We start from the raw sequence: 16,659 nt of genomic DNA, 5'->3' as shown, positions 1-16,659 counted from the left end.
GGGCTTTTTGTTTGCTATTCTGAAAAGGTTGAAAGAAAAATGCCCTGTGCCACTCTGAAGTTTTCTTGAAATATTTGATCAAGTAGAGCAGGGACTATGTCCTAAAGCAATTGTGGAATCTGCACGGTTCTAGCCTAGAACGGAGTTCAGTGTTTATTGATTGGCTGATGGAGGATCAATTACTTTAAGTGTTTATTTCCATTTCTAAGATATTTAAATTATATATATTTTAAATAAACATAAATAAGATAGGTATATAGTTAAATACTTTAATTTTAGAAAAGCAATATAAATCTTCAAAAAACCTTTATTTATAATGCCAAGTGTTTGTCAGCCTCAAAGAGGTAAATCTGAAAGAGAACAAAGAACTAACACATACAGAGTAAAAAATATGATGGAATTATTATTCCCAAAATATTTCAGATTTTAGATTTAAGAAAATTTTACATATCTAGAAAAAAAAGTATAGCTGTTACAAATCCTTCTCGGTGGCACTGAACAAAGCCTCCTTCCAAGATTTTTCTTATAGGCTCATTTTCTCTCACTCACCACAAGGTTTTCTCTTTCAAGAGTCTTGTAATTCAAGAACATAAACTTTGCTCCAAAGATGAGAGGCCTAGGCCGGGCGCGGTGGCTCAAGCCTGTAATCCCAGCACTTTGGGAGGCCGAGACGGGCGGATCACGAGGTCAGGAGATCGAGATCATCCCGGCTAACACGGTGAAACCCCGTCTCTACTAAAAAATACAAAAATCTAGCCGGGCGAGGTGGCGGGTGCCTGTAGTCCCAGCTACTCAGGAGGCTGAGGCAGGAGAATGGCGTAAACCCGGGAGGCGGAGCTTGCAGTGAGCTGAGATCCGGCCACAGCACTCCAGCCTGGGCGACAGAGCAAGACTCCGTCTCAAAAAAAAAAAGATGAGAGGCCTAAAACTTCAAAATGAAGAGGAGCGTGATCACACTTCGGTCTTTGCACTGCCTGAAAAAATGGCCTGATACAAGCTCCCTACCAAGAGATAAGCAAAATCATAAGAGTTTCCTACATTTGGCAAACTGATATCTTTCAGCAATGTAGAGTATTGTGGATAAAAACCATGCCCATGTGATTCAGGCTCAACTTAGCCTTGTGTGGTCAGAGAAACACAAACAGTAACCAGAAGTAATTAAAAGACATTCAAATCATTTAAACACGTCCTTTTCAAAATCGCAACAGAATGGAAAAATACTTTAAAAACCACAGATCATCTCACATTCTATTCTTTCCACCTGCCTCAGTCCGTTTTATGCTGCTATACCACAATGCCACAGACTGGATAATTTATAAATAGAAATTTATTGGCTCACAGTTCTGAAAGCTGAGAAATCTACCTTATGTCAATGGCAAGTTCCATGTCTGGTGAGGTCATTCTCTTCTTCCAAGATGGCGTCTTCCATACTGCATCCTTCAGAGGGAAAAAAGAATGAATCCTCACAAGGTAAAAGTTGGAAGAGTCTAGAGCACGACAGAGAGCAAGATGGGGCCAAACTCACCCTTTCATAATGGCAGCAATGCCACCCATGACAGTGGAGCCATCACACTCTAATCCTTTCTACAAGTTTCTACCTCTTAATTCTGTTACAATGGCAATTAAATTTTAACATGAGTTTCAAATCATAGCACTCTCTGTAACTCATTGTTCCCCACATGGGTAGCAGCAGCTTCCTCTCTGATACTCTTCTTCTTTTTTTTTTTTTTTTCTTCTTGAGACGGAGTCTCGCTCTGCCGCCCAGGCTGGAGTGAGTGGCGCGATCTCGGCTCACTGCAAGCTCCGCCTCCCGGGTTCCCGCCATTCTCCTGCCTCCGCCTCCCGAGTAGCTGGGACTACAGGCGCCGCCACCTCGCCCAGCTAATGTTTTTGTTTTGTTTTGTTGTTGTTGTTGTTGTTGTTTTTGTATTCTTAGTAGAGACGGGGTTTCACCGTGTTAGCCAGGATGGTCTTGATCTCCTGACCTCATGATCTGCCTGCCTCGGCCTCCCAAAGTGCTGGGGTTACAGGCGTGAGCCACAGCGGCCAGCCCCTCTCTAATACTCTTAACTCCCAACCAAGCACTCTGCTCAGCCCAAACACCCCATATGGGCTTTTGCCTTTCCTTCCTCTATTATTTTCCTTCAATCCCATTATTTTTCTCTCTTCCCAAAGTAAATACCCTACTTTTTCCTTTTCAGATTGTTTTTATTCATTGGCCCAAATTAGCATGAATATAATACAGGAGTGGAAGGAATTCGCCTTAGCAGTTAGAGGCAAGCAGAAAAGAAGGGACATGCATGTACATATTAAATTTTTTTGTTCCCATCACATGTAAATGCTTAGTTTCAAAACAATCTACTGTCATTATGTTTTATTTTGTTCTCAAACTCCAAGCTCTTTAAAAGACAATTCAAATTCTTATGATGTCTCAGGATCATTCTTTTTTAGGATCCCTTGGGTTCTTAGAATCAGTGGGAAACTGAATAAAAATCTCCACGGTTACGTGAAAAACCACAGAGATCTCAAGAGTTCTCTAACGTTGGATGTGCCAAATTCTTTGATGCTTCCCTGGCCCCTTAGAATAAATGCTGGGACACAGTATAATGCCGTGTGCTCAGGGGTCTGTGGCCCCCTGCATTGCCACTCAGAAGGCAAGCATGAAATTCCGTCTGCTTAGAGAATGCATAAGCTGACATTTCTAGATTACCTCTTTTTCTCACACAAACTTTGTTTTTGTACTGTTTTGCTTTCAATGGGTAAGGAGAAGTTTGATTTCATGATTAATCCAAATCTATAAAATTTGTTAAGTGTTAGAATACTACCAAGAAAGGGCAACCCTATAAAAATATAGATTAAACTTTTTTTCTAAAATGTTCAATAAATTTTAGGTTATTGGTAATTGAACATCAAGCTAACCATAGATTTTCATATCATTTACTAGTTTCAATTACGTGAAGTTTAATAATATCAAAATGACAATGTGTTTTTAAAAAATTCAAGATATCCTTTGGTACATAATGGGACCTTAATAAATATTTGTAAATGAATCATTCTTCAAGAGACTACATTATTGAAAGAGGTTGCAGCTAATATTCCCTTTACTGGAAAACGAAAACACTGCATTTTTGAAAAACAAAGATTTGCTTACAAATTTACTTTTAAGAAAAAGTCCAATTTCAGATAGTTTATTTGAATAATGTTCCCTATGATAATATGATAATAGTTGCACACTTTTTTTTTTTTTTTTTTTTTTTTTTGAGACAAGAGTCTCGCTCCGTTGCCCAGGCTGGAGTGCAGTGGCCGGGTCTCAGCTCATTGCAAACTCCGCCTCCCAGGTTTACGCCATTCTCCTGCCTCAGCCTCCCGAGTAGCTGGGACTACAGGCGCCCGCCACCTCGCCCGGCTAGTTTTTTGTATTTTTTAGTAGAGACGGGGTTTCACCGTGTTAGCCAGGATGGTCTCGATCTCCTGACCTCGTGATCCGCCCGTCTCGGCCTCCCAAAGTGCTGGGATTACAGGCTTGAGCCACCGTGCCCGGTCAGTTGCACACGTTTTAATAACTGCTATAAATGTATTAGGGAGTGCTACACAGGATAGCGAATTCAGAAGAATGGGGATTGTACCTATAGTAGAACATATGCTTTCTGTTCAACCATCAACCTGTCTAGCACTACTTCAATTATGTGATGTGCAAGTATTCGTTGTACCTACTTAACTGTTTATTCAGCTAAGTAAAGAGACATCAACCTAAGTAGCACAAAGTGGCTTCAGATTTTACCCAAGTGCTAGATTGCTTTAAAGACATTATTGAATTCTAACTACATAGTAGATAACACTTACATGAAATAAATGGAAATCGTTCAGAATGAATGAATTCCTATTTAAAGCATATTATATACTACTTATGAGAAATGCTGCAAACTTGAACTGGGATGAGAGAAAATTTGCAATAAAGTTCCTTGATTCTAGACAGCCGTTTTGCGTATGCATATGTTTAATAGCATTATAAAATATCACTTCTAAGTCACCATTATATTTGCAGACAGCATGTTCTTCGGCTGCAAACTTATGATTCATATATATCCAGTCACTTAGCACTGCTGGCAAGTGTTGCCAGCCTGAAATATAAAACAGAGAGGATAATAAAACTTTAACAAGCAGCAATAAAACTAATGAAATATAATCTCAAATATACTACTCTAATTCATCCCAAGAGGGAACACAATCACCCAATCCTAAGGATGAGGAAATGGAGCCAGCTCCATAAAAACACATATTCATCATAGTAACATGGATCATTTTAGAATTAGAAGTAAAAGAAAATTCAAGCTGGTTATAGTAGTGTAATTATCATGACTAAATAGATGAGGATGACAGGATGAAGCAACAGTTCACATATGCTTATTTTGGCTCCATATTTAAAGCTATTGAAATGAAAATATTGATATTATTTTTAATGGGGATAATCTTTCATGCTGAAGATAGAGAAATTTCAGGATAGTCAGACTAAGCAGCATTTAAGAAGTGAGGTATGACTTCCAAGACCAATACGTAAGTGGGTCACAAGTTTATTTACATACAGTTTGCATGTGTCTGTAATAACCATGCAATCTATTCCCAAATAACTTCAGATTGATGTTTATTACTGTATCCCTTGAGGTTGTAATTTGATAATTGTGCATTTCCTCCCGTATTTCCTACAATTCTCCTCTGTCTTTGAGAAACTAGAATTCCAAATTTAAGAAAAAGGGAGCAGAGAGGAGAGAGAAAAGGAAATGAAAGGATGAATGAGGCAGAGAAAGGAGATAAGAGGAAGATACAATTTGCTGTGAGTTCTATCTCTGTAGCTTTTACTTTTTGCAAACACAAGTGATTTAAGGGAGCAATCTAAACAACAGAGAACAGACTAATCCAAAGATAAAATTAGAAGGGACAAGATTTCCTTCTTTTAATAGATTACCTCTGAGATTCTGCATATGGTATAGTTTATGCATACAAGTAAGTTAGTAAAGGGAAACAGATCGATCGTTGTCCATTCTCAGAAGTATCCACAGGACAACTAGGAGTTCTGTGCTTAGTTTTCAACTGCCAGAAGATTTTTTTTTTTTAACTACAGGAATTTGTATCAATAACTGATTTTCCCAAAAAGGCTCAGGAAACACATAATGTCAAGTAGGGTCAAACAATGAAGACAGGATATGCAATTCGGCTTGGGTATGTTTAAGACAAGCAAAAGTAATGTAGAAGAGCAAGATGGTGTACTCAGATTATATGGACATTTGGAATGTCTGTTATTCAAAGGGCAACCTCAAAAAACTGGTAGAAATATTTTCCCTATAGAATGAATGATTGGACAGTATGGTTACTTGTCACAGGCAGAATTAACTGAATCGTTTTTGAAAACTTGAACAAGCAGCTTGAAAACAACAATAAAAAGAAATAAGGTGTCATGAAAAATGTACGAATAATAAGAATAAATACTTTCTGTCCCTACATTTCATTAGTACAATATAGATTACAAGACTTAACTCTTTTATAAATCAAAGAGATCTTATTTACTTTTTGTTGCCTCATTTCTCTTTTAAAACATGCGTACTCCTATCTATTGATTTTATGTCACTTTGGTTGATAGGAGTACAACCATTGACCCAAAAACTGTCCCCTTCTAAAAGATAACTTCCATTATTTTCCACTTGTCTTGAAATTTTAATATCTAGGTTACATTTTTCATCATTAAAATAGTTATTTAGTTTATTAGTAACCTCTGAGGGATGTCTTGAGAATTAATAGAGTGGAAAAATACTTTATAGAAATTACTGTTTTTGCAAGCGCTATATAAGTTAGTGAGGGGTTAACGCTACTTTATGCCTACTGATTATAATATATGCCTGGCCATTCTTTCAATTAAAATAAAACCAAAGCAATGTCTTTAAAATATACCTGCTTTCACTGAGTAGTAACAATTCTATCAGTCTGTGGTGAAAGGGAAAATCTCAATATTACAGACATAAATTGACCATATTTTCAATATGAAAGATATTCCGTGGAGTAGTTGGGACACATTCGTGGGTTTTATTTATTTATTTATTTTTCGAGACGGAGTCTTGCTCTTTCACCCAGGCTGGAGTGCTGTGGTGCGATCCATCGCGGCTCACTGCAACCTCCGCCTCCTGAGTTCAAGCAGTTCTCCTGCCTCAGGCTCCCAAGTAGCTGGGATTACAGGCAGCCGCCACCACACCCGGCTAATTTTTGTATTTTTAGTAGAAACGGGGTCTCACCATGTTGGCCAGAATGATTTCGAACTCCTGACGTCGTGATCCGCCCGCCTCGGCCTCCCAAAGTGCTGGGATTACAGGTGTGAGTCAACCGCGCCCGGCCACATTTGTGTTTTAAGAGGATACTTGGGGCGATTGCACAGTCTGAAGAGTCATTTTACTTTGCTTTCATTTATAAGGCATTCATGTACTGCCATCGTGTGGTCAATCCAGCACACATCAGCTTATTTGAAATGGTAAGAAAAGTCAAAAAACAAACCAAAAAAAAGAGTGTGCTATTTGTTTTGGTTCATGCTGATAGCCTTCATCTTACCAAAAAGAGCTTAGCAAGGGTTCGCTGGAACATACCATAGATGTAAACCCAAGCACTTTTATTTATCAGAAGACCTAGGCAGTGGGTGTTTGAAGTCAGAACCAAGTCAATCTAGCTGATAAAACCACAGGGAGCAAATAATATTTCTTATTTCCTGTTTAGTAATCTGGATATTTCATATAGAAGATCTATCAAAAGTTCAAAGTTGTGTTATTTATATAACTTTTTCCAAAATCACAAGTTACAATTGAAACGATATTTATAACTGTAGTGCCTTTTTAATGCAACTAAAAAAAACTGTGTACATAAATGGACAAATATAAGTGCACATACAGAGGAAGGCAAAGCAATTTAAATTGGAAATGTTAAACACGCAACACAGATCATACTTTTCTCATTTAGACAATTTCATCTGTTTTCAAGAGTAAAAAATCAAATGAGGTCCAATTCCCTTCTACTTAATTTTTAGTATCATCTCTAATACTGAGGGTGAGTGTAATCGTTCAAATCATAATCATGATGAAATTATTTAATGGATTCATATCTTATCAATTAAAATCTTTCTTCCAGTCAGAATATGAAAATCAAAAGCTCAATTTGATAAAAGAGTGATTCTGGATTTAAATACAAAAGTTCTTATCTTGTAAAGCCCTTAAATTTTTTTCTAGAAATAAAACCTTTCCAATATTTAAATAAAGCAAAAACTACAGGGAAGCAAAATTCTATTAATGACTTCTTTCACCATAGAAAGTATCAATGAGCTGATGAAATTTTTGCCTTCAACTGATAGTTTTATAGAGAACTATCATTTCAACTCTCATGTCTTTATGTAGTGTTTCAAGAAATGCCAAATGCCTTTCAAAATATTATTTCAGAATGTAAGATTTAAATACACCAATAAACTTTATGAGACAAAATCCTAATTTACCTTCCTTCTTTCCCTTTTTTATTGGACACTCACCACAAATTTCTTATTAGATGAAACATAAAAAGTTATCAACAAGTATAAAATCAGCCTAAACATAACTATCAATCTAAATTTTGGTCTGAAACTATCACTAATTTTGTAACTTTCTTCCATTTAGTACAGTGACTTCCTGCATATTCATGAGTTTATAATGGTCATATAAAATAATTTTTCTCTCATGACCTTTAGTAGGAAAGAAAGATATTTGTATATGAGAGAAAAAGAAATGAACTAATAAGTAAATATTTTAATGAAGAAAGAAAAAATGTATTGAGTAGAGATGAAGATTATCCAGTCTAAAGATTAGATATGCACTGTTTTTTTGGTCATGAGTTTCTATTATGGAAAACATAACAAACTCAGTAAATAGACATATTAAAAGAGGTAGAAACCTAGCCAAATTTCGACACTCTTAAAAGACTTAATAATGAAGAGAGATAGGTCCACAATTAAGACCAGTCTACACATTATTTAATTGCCTGCCAATCCCAGAAAAATCGAATTTAGTCACCATCGATGTGGTTCAACAGGAGTGTCTTGGAATCTGCCTATGATAGGGCTACAAATGAAAGTGTCCTGAATCTTTAACCCTCATGAAGAGATGATGGACAACCAGAAGATCTAGCTACTAGCAACATCAAGGAAGGAGCACTGGTCAGCTTCATAAATACAAGTCTGTTTTCTAGGGAGAAGGAACAATGGAAGCAATCTTAATCAATATTATTTTGACTGCAGGTACAGAAATTCATTTGAGATACTTTATGCAAAAAAAAGAACAGTGTATTTATTCTACAGATATAAGTGTATAGTGCTAATCAAAGAATGATTTAGTGTTCACCTTGGCAGTACATATACTAAAATTAGAATGATACAGAGATTAGCATGGCCCCTGTGCAAGGATGACACATTCTAAAAATTTATTAGTATTAAAAAAAGATTTAAAGATCATGATGGAATTTGGTATAGAAATTGAGACGAAGCATTTAGAAAGTTGTGAGGTATTTGAGAAAGCAGTTTTTTGCCTGCTGATTCTTTCATAAAAAAGCATGGTCGCTGTGTGACTCCTATGGCGACTGTAACTCATTACCACAAACTTCCCGGCATAAAAAAAAAAAATTGCTTCTGCCACAGTTCCGGATGCCACTCCAGCCAACCTCTCTGAAGTAGGGCCTTGAGCTGGTGGAGCATCTTTGCCAGCATAAGCAGAAAACGGGAAATGCTTGGAATTTGCAACCACCGTGCCTCCCAAGATGGTCACAAGCTAATGACTCATTGGTGTGGGAGTATGACAGCCCAGTTCCCTTGCCTTAAGTCAGGACAAACAGTGCCTTGTAACTTACATTCCAAAACTCCCTGCTGAATCAGACTGGCATCACCCCTGCTTGAAGTGGTACCCTGGCTTCTTACCTTCCCTCCCCTCCTTCCCTCATACTCTTGCCAATTTAACCCGGAGCATTTCTTTAATAAATTACTTGCGTATGAATCCTTGCCTAACATCTCCTTATTTTGAAGAAACTGACCTAACGCAAAGAGTATCTTTCAGGTGCCTCGTTTAACATTTCCTTAGATTGGGGAACCCAACCAAAGACAAAGACTGTGTCACACAAGCAAAGAGCAATATGAGCAGCCAATCCCCCTTGAAGAACTGGAACCAAATCATCCCGCTCTCTCTCCAGGCCACTGGAGCCTCACGGCTGCTCTGTTTCTTCCTTCATGTCTGTTTTATTTTTGTCTCTGCTTTATGGCACTTAACCATAGCTTTCAATCTAACTCTTCTGTTTCAATTCATGACTGCCTTTCATTTATTATAGTAACTTTTCACAAACTTTTTAAGAATTTGAAAATAAAGTTTTATATGAAATAAATGTAGAAAATGTACATGTTTGATACACTTTGATAGAAAGTGTAATGATACTGATAAAAAAAATTAGTAGAATTATACAGTATACAAATGACTGGCAAGTCCCCCCACTTTCAGAAGTTCCTTCTCCTTTAAGAGAAAAGGTGCATGGTTGGCACAAGGTATGGCACTCGGTATTGTACATAGCCACCCAAGTTCAGGCTACAGGGAATATCTGCAAAAAGAGCCTTCTTACTGGACCTTGGAGAAGAAAGTGAGAAAAACCCTGACACGGAGACATATCCTGAGCCAAGAATGTATTTGTCTTTGAGAATAGAGAGGATTTAAACTGAATGTGATATTTAAAAAAAGATTAACAGTTACACCATTTATTGAGGAGTACAATTTTAACTTGACCATTGGAAGTTTTATTGGTTAAAATAATTTAAGATAACATTTTGACTATTATAATTAAATATAATATTATTACTATGTAAAAGCTAACTTTTTTACAGAATACCTATTATACATCAAGCACTGTATTTAAATATCTACATGCCATAGCTCATTTACATGTCGCATTGATACTTTGACATGGATATTATTCCTATTTTAAATATTCCAAAGCTGAAACTTAAAGAATAATAGCTCGCTCACAGCTAATCATCTGGAAGGGGAACCTAGATCTTTGCCACCAGAGCCCAAGTCATTTCCGCGCGGCTATACCATATTAAGCTGCTTTCTGTGTTAGCTCTTTCTCTCAGTGTGTCAATGAACAATTCTGTTTCTAAGTCAGTGCTCATTCTACGGCGTCAGCTGCCTCAGCTTTACGTCTTTCTCTCTAAGACGTTCCTCCCATCTTAGAATGATGCTAATGAAAGAGACTCGTGAAGAGTGAAGGACGTATCACATGTGCACATTGTCCCATGTTGGTCTAAAATTCTCCTTTTTTGCTGTGTCTCTGCCAGGCTTTGGTATCAGGATGATGCTGGCCTCATAAAATGAGTTAGGGAGGATTCCCTCTTTTTCTATTGATTGGAATCATTTCAGAAGAAATGGTACCAGCTCCTCTTTGTACCTCTGGTAGAATTCGGCTCTGAATCCATCTGGTTCTGGACTTTTTTGGTTGCTAAGCTAATAAGTATTGCCTCAATTTTAAAGCCTGTTATTGGTCTATTCAGAGATTCAACTTCTTCCTGGTTTAGTCTTGGGAGGGTGTATGTCTCCAGGAATTTATCCATTTCTTCTAGATTTTCTAGTTTATTTGCATAGAGGTGTTCAGGTGTTCATAGTATTCTCTGATGGCAGTTTGTGTTTCTGTGGGATTGGTGGTGATATCCCCTTTATCATTATTTATTGCATCTATTTCATTCTTCTCTCTTTTCTTATTAGTCTTGCTAGCAGTCTATTAATTTTGTTCATCTTTTAAAAAAAAACAGCTGCTGAATTCATTGTTTTTTTGAAGGGTTTTTTGTGTCCACATATCCTTCAGTTCTGCTCTGATCTTAGTTATTCCTTGCCATCTGCTAGCTTTTTTTGTTTTGTTTTGTTTTTGTTTTTGAGATGGAGTCTCACTCTGTTGCCCAGGCTGGAGTGCAGTGGTGCAATCTCGGCTCACTGCAAGCTCCACCTCCTGGGTTCACGCCATTCTCCTGCCTCAGCCTCCTGAGTAGCTGGGACTAGAGGCGTCCGCCAACACGCTCGGTTAATTTTTTGTATTTTTAGTAGAGATGGGGTTTCACCATGTTAGCCAGGATGGTCTCAATCTGCTGACCTCATGATTCGCCTGACTTGGCTTCTCAAAGTGCCAGGATTACAGGTATAAGCCACCACGCCCGGCTGCCTTCTGCTAGCTTTTGAAAGTGTTTGCTCTTGCTTCTCTAGTTCTTTTAATTGTGATGTTAGGGTGTCAATTTTCGGTCTTTCCTGCTTTCTCTTGTGGGCATTTAATGCTATAAATTTCCCTCTACACACTCCTTTAAATGTGTCCCAGAGATTCTGGTATGTTGTGTCTTTGTTCTCATTGGTTTCAAAAAACCCACTTGAGGAGGCAGTCTGTCCATTCTCAGAGCTCAAACACCATGCTGGGAGAACCACTGCTGTCTTCAGAGCTGTCAAACAGGGGCATTTAAGTCTGCAGAAGTTTCTGCTGCCTTTCATTCAGCTATGCCATGCCCCTAGAGGTGGAGTTCACAGAGGCAGCAGGCCTTGGTGAGATGCGGTGGGTTCAATCTTCCCCAGCCTCTTTGTTTACCTACTCAAGCCTCAGCAATGGTGACATCCCTCCGCCTGCCAGGCTGCTGCTTCACGGGTCGATCTCAGACTGCTGCGCTAGCAGTGAGCAAGGTTCCATGGGCGTGGGACCTGCTGAGCCAGGCACAAGGTATAATCTCCTGGTGTACCATTTGCTAAGACAGTTGGAAAAGTGCAGTATTTGGGCGTAAGTGTCCCATTTTTCCAGGTACAGTCTGTCACAGCATCCCTCGGCTAGGAAAGGGAAATCCTCTGGCCCCTTGCACTTCCTGGGTGAGGCAACTCCCCGCCCTGCTTCAGCTCACCCTCCGTGGGCTGCACCCACTGTCCAACCAGTCCCGATGAGATGAACCAGGTACCTCAGTTGGAAATGCAGAAATCACCTGTCTTCTGCATCGATCACGCTGGGAGCTGCAGACCGGAGCTGTTCCTATTTGGCCATCTTGGATCGGACCCCCCTGAATTCGATGTTTTATTGTAACTCAGGCACTGTGTTAGGTTCTGAGGATAGCAATATGAGAGATCCATGGGCCCTGATCTCAAGGAAGGCACTTACAATCTTGCTAAAACATAATATATTATGTTCTATTCATTCAAGATATATTTATTGAGCGCATTCTTCCAGGAACTGGAATCCAAGGTGGGAAAAAAAAAAGGCTGCTTTAATAGTATACACGATTCTGTAGAGCAGATGGATATTTATAAAGGAATAATAAAAATAATCATTAAAATGGGTAATTCTGTGAAGGAAAGGAATATGGTGTTATGTGAGTGTGTAATAGAGGTACTGAATCTATCATGGAGGGCAGCAAAGACCTCCCTGGACAAATGATGATTCAGTCAAGATTTGATGACAGAGGCAGGGTGAGCTAAATAAAATAAAAAGGGGACTGGTGGATTTCTAGAGTGAGAAATTAACATATTGCTAAAGTCTCATGAACAGCTGTTTGAGAAACTGAGTAACATCCAGAATGAAGGGAGAGCAAAGTACAAGGAAGGAAAAAGTATAAGATTAGGCTGCTAATGTAGGCCAGGCCAGGCAGAGAGTAGGATACTAAATTAAGAATGCTAATCCTCATCTAAGAGCCAAGAAAGCCACTGAAGAGATTTTGCTGGAGAGCGGTGACTGCAGTCACTGCACTGTGGCTGCAGTGGAGAGAATGGATAGAAGCAAATGTGGGTAAAGAACAACCAGATAGAAAAAGACTGTAGCAGTAAAGATGGAAGGTGTTGGTGGCTTTGCCAAGAGTAGCAGTGTTGAAGATGGTCAGAAATAAATATTTTTGTGAAGTATTTAGGAGCTAATACCAACAAAAATGTACAGGAGCATAAAAATATTTGGCCAGAATATAGACAGGATAATTCATTCTTTCTAGAGTAAAAAAGAAAGACTTCACAGAAGTAATATTCAATGGGGACTTAAACAACAAATAGAAGTTTATCAGGGCAAAAGTGAGAGAATTATGTTTTATGCAGAGAAAACAGCACAACTGTATTAGTTTGTCTTCTGTTACTTATAACAAAATACCTGAAGCTGGGCAATCTATTTTTTAAAAGGAATTTATTTCTTACAGTGATGGAGGCTGACAAGTACAAGGTTGAGGGCACCAAAAGTTCAGGCATTAGATTTTAAAGCTAGAGAATAATCTCCCATGGCTCCATATCCAGCATTCTGAACATACTGGTAAAGGAGTTGGGCCTCCAAGTCCTCAGGCAGCCTGCTTCCATGACTTTCCATGGCTCAGCCTGCTCTTCCACTCTTCCAGGCTGGTGTTGCACCCTAGTAGCTCTACAGTTCTAAGATCTCAGGGGCAATTCCACTCCTACATCTCCCCAAGTCATTTTCCCTAATATGGGGTTCTCTGTGGTGGTTTCTCCCCTGCAACAAGTCTCTGCCTGGGCCCACAGGCTTTTTGACACATTCTTTGAAATTAGGTAGAAGCTGTCATGCCTCCACAGCTCTTGCATTCTGTGGACCTGAAGAATCAACATCATGTGGATGTCCCTGAGGATTAAGGTTTGTACCTTTGGAGCAGTGCCTAGTGAAGCCACCCCTGGGGACAATTGAGCCACAGCTGGGTGGTCAAGGAGTGCTGTGCTGAAATATAGAGACCATATACCTAAGGGATCTCCGTGCAGGAGCCTATGGAGGGCACTCCTTACCTGTACCCAAAAATCATTCTGCCTTCCTAGACCTCTTAGCCTGTTATGAAAGGAGCAGTTTCAAAGATATCTGAAATGCCTTTGAGGTCTTTATTCCATTGTTCTGTGGAATAACATCTGGCTCCCTTCTATCCATGCTAATCTCTTTAGCAAATGGTCCCTGGACTACATTTTGGGTCTCTTGTCTTGAACACACTTTTTGACTCCTTATGTGGCCTGACTCGATTTTGTAAATCTTCCCACTCTGTTTTTCTTTTAAATTATGAATTGTTTCTTTAAATCATCCCTTTACTCCTGAATTTCAGTGTAAGGAGCCAAAAGTAACCATGCAGCTCCTTCTATACTTTGCTTAGAAATTTATTTTGCCAGATACGATAATGACTCTCAAGTTTGATCTTCCACAAAGCCCTCAGGCATGAACCTGGTTCAGCCAAGTTCTTTTCCAATTTACAACAAGTATGGCTTCTACCCCAGTTTCCAATACCTTATTCCTCAATTTCACCTGAAACTTCATCAGAATGGCCTTTTTTGTTCATAATTCTATAAGCATTCTGGTCACCACTACTTAACCAGTTTCTAAGGAGTTCCAAACATTCCCTGGTCTTCTAGGCTCTCTGCAGAATCTAGGCTCCTCCAAATTCTTTCAGCCTGTGCCCATTACCCAATTTCAAAGCTGCTTCCACATTTTCAGTTATTCATTATCAGCAACACTCCATGTATCAGTACCAGTTTTGTGTTTTAGCTTATTTTCTGTTACTTATAACAGATTACTTGAAACTGTATAATCAATTTTTTAAGGAATTTATTTCTTACAGTCTTGAAAGCTGAAAAGTCCAAAGTCAAGGAGTCATTCCTGTCTCATGAGAGTCTGGTTGCTGGTTGGGGCTCCTTGCCAATTCTCAATGCAGTGCAGGGCATCACATGGCAAGAGGGCTGAGCATGCTAATGTGCTGGCTCAGGCCTCTCTTCCTCTCCTTATAAAGCCACCAGTCTCACTCCCATGATAACCCATTAATCCATGAATGGATTCATCCATTCGTGAGGGCAAAACCTCGTGACCCAATCAGCCCTTAAAGGCTCCACCTCTCAATCCTGCCACCTTGGGGATTAAGTTTCGACGTGAGTTTTGGAGGAGACAAATCTTCAAACCATAGCAGTGACCAAACCAAAGGAGTCTTAAAAGTGAAGCTCTTTCGGAGTAGAACATTTGGGGTAGATTTTTTATTCTCTGCACTTATAACAATGTTTGGCATATAGTATCTTTTCGCAAACAAATGTGTTCAAAAAATAAGTACCATCTAGAGTAGCTGAGCTATAGAAGGCATAAAAGAAATTGTATATAAAGAGAAACAAACAAACAAAAAACATAGACAAAAATAAAATGAGTTTGAACTTCCCCCTTTAGGCAGTGAGCAAACAAAGACAGTTTTTTGTTTTTATTTTTGTTTGTTTTGTTTTTTTTTTTTAAGGCAGAATCTCACTCTGATGCCCAGGCTGGAGGGCAGTGGCGCGATCTCAGCTCACTGCAACCTCTGCCTCCCAGGTTCAAGCAATTCTCCTGCCTCAACCTCCTGAGTAGCTGGGACTACAGGCATATGCCACCATGCTCGGCTAATTTTTTATATTTTTAGTAGAGACGGGTTTCATCATGTTAGCTAGGATGGTTTCGATCTCTTGACCCTGTGATCCCCCCCGCCTCAGCCTCCTAAAGTGCTGGGATTACAGGCATGAGCCACTGCACCTGGCCATACAAATACAGTTTTAAGGTACAAGAACAACTTAATCTTTGTTTTCAAAAAATATGTAATGACAAAAAAGGGGAATGAAGACAAGGTGATTAGAAAGTTGAGACAGAAAGACATTTAAGAGACAAATGCAATAATTCAGGTAAGAGTGAATATGAGCCTAAAACAAGGGGTCTACAGTGGTAATTCAGAAAAAGAAGCAAATTCCCAAATAATATAGTAGTAGTATTTACAAGACTTGATGGCTGAATTATATGTGTGTTTACATATATGTATGTATACACATGAGAGAAGCAAGGGAAGAAGGAAGCATGAAGTTACACATGCATGAGGTTTTTAGAGAAAGTACTCAAGTGAAGGATAATCCTTTTATTTAAAATAGAGAATACAACAGAAAAAAAAAACAGATTTGCCAGAATTAATAAAAAGTTATTAATTTCTGGCTCTGTTTATTTTGTAATGCCAGATAGGCACTGTGGATACTCTAGAGGTACAGATTTTAAAATATATATATACAGAAATCAGAACCAGAGATAAATCTTTGGAAATTATCTCCAAAGAATTTGAACTCTCAAAATGTAGGGCACACTCCAAAGTGAGTATACTCAGCAGCACACCGAGATGATACCACATTTCAGGAGATACAAGAAGTGTCCTCTTGGATCATCCATTTTACTCCACGGTAAGTAATTTCAAGCATTTGCGATGAAAACAGATTAAAAGCTAAATTCAAAGTACAAGTTGAGTATCCCTTATCCAAGATGCTTGGGACCAGAAGTGTTTCAGATTTCAAATTTTTCAGAATTTGTAATATTTGTATATATATAATGAGATATCTTGGGGATGGAACCCAAATCTAAGCTTTTTTTTTTTATGATTTATATACACATGGCCTGAAGGTAAATTTTTGTAATACTTTTAATAATTTTGTGTATGAAACAAAGTTTTGACAGCATTTTGCCTGTGACCTGTCACATGAGCTCGGGTGTGGCATTTTCCACTTGTGGTATCAGGTCAGCACTCAAAAAGTTTTAGGTTTTTGTGCATTTCAGATTTTGGATTTTCACATGAAGGATTGTCAACCTGTCACTACTCCATGC

The 16,659-nt window shown here is 38.6% G+C and overlaps 1 pseudogene; it reads left to right on the top strand.

The window, feature by feature from the left end:
• The first annotated feature begins 8,388 nt into the window (after nt 1-8,388).
• Nucleotides 8,389-8,487, top strand: LOC117084616 (annotated as a pseudogene).
• The last annotated feature ends 8,172 nt before the right edge of the window (nt 8,488-16,659 follow it).

The sequence above is a fragment of the Trachypithecus francoisi genome, unplaced genomic scaffold (assembly GCF_009764315.1).
Source record: "Trachypithecus francoisi isolate TF-2019V2 unplaced genomic scaffold, Tfra_2.0 Lachesis_group0, whole genome shotgun sequence".
Classification (NCBI taxonomy): domain Eukaryota; kingdom Metazoa; phylum Chordata; class Mammalia; order Primates; family Cercopithecidae; genus Trachypithecus; species Trachypithecus francoisi.
The sequence above is the reverse complement of the archived record's forward strand: the minus strand, read 5'-3'. Positions and strand labels throughout refer to the sequence as shown.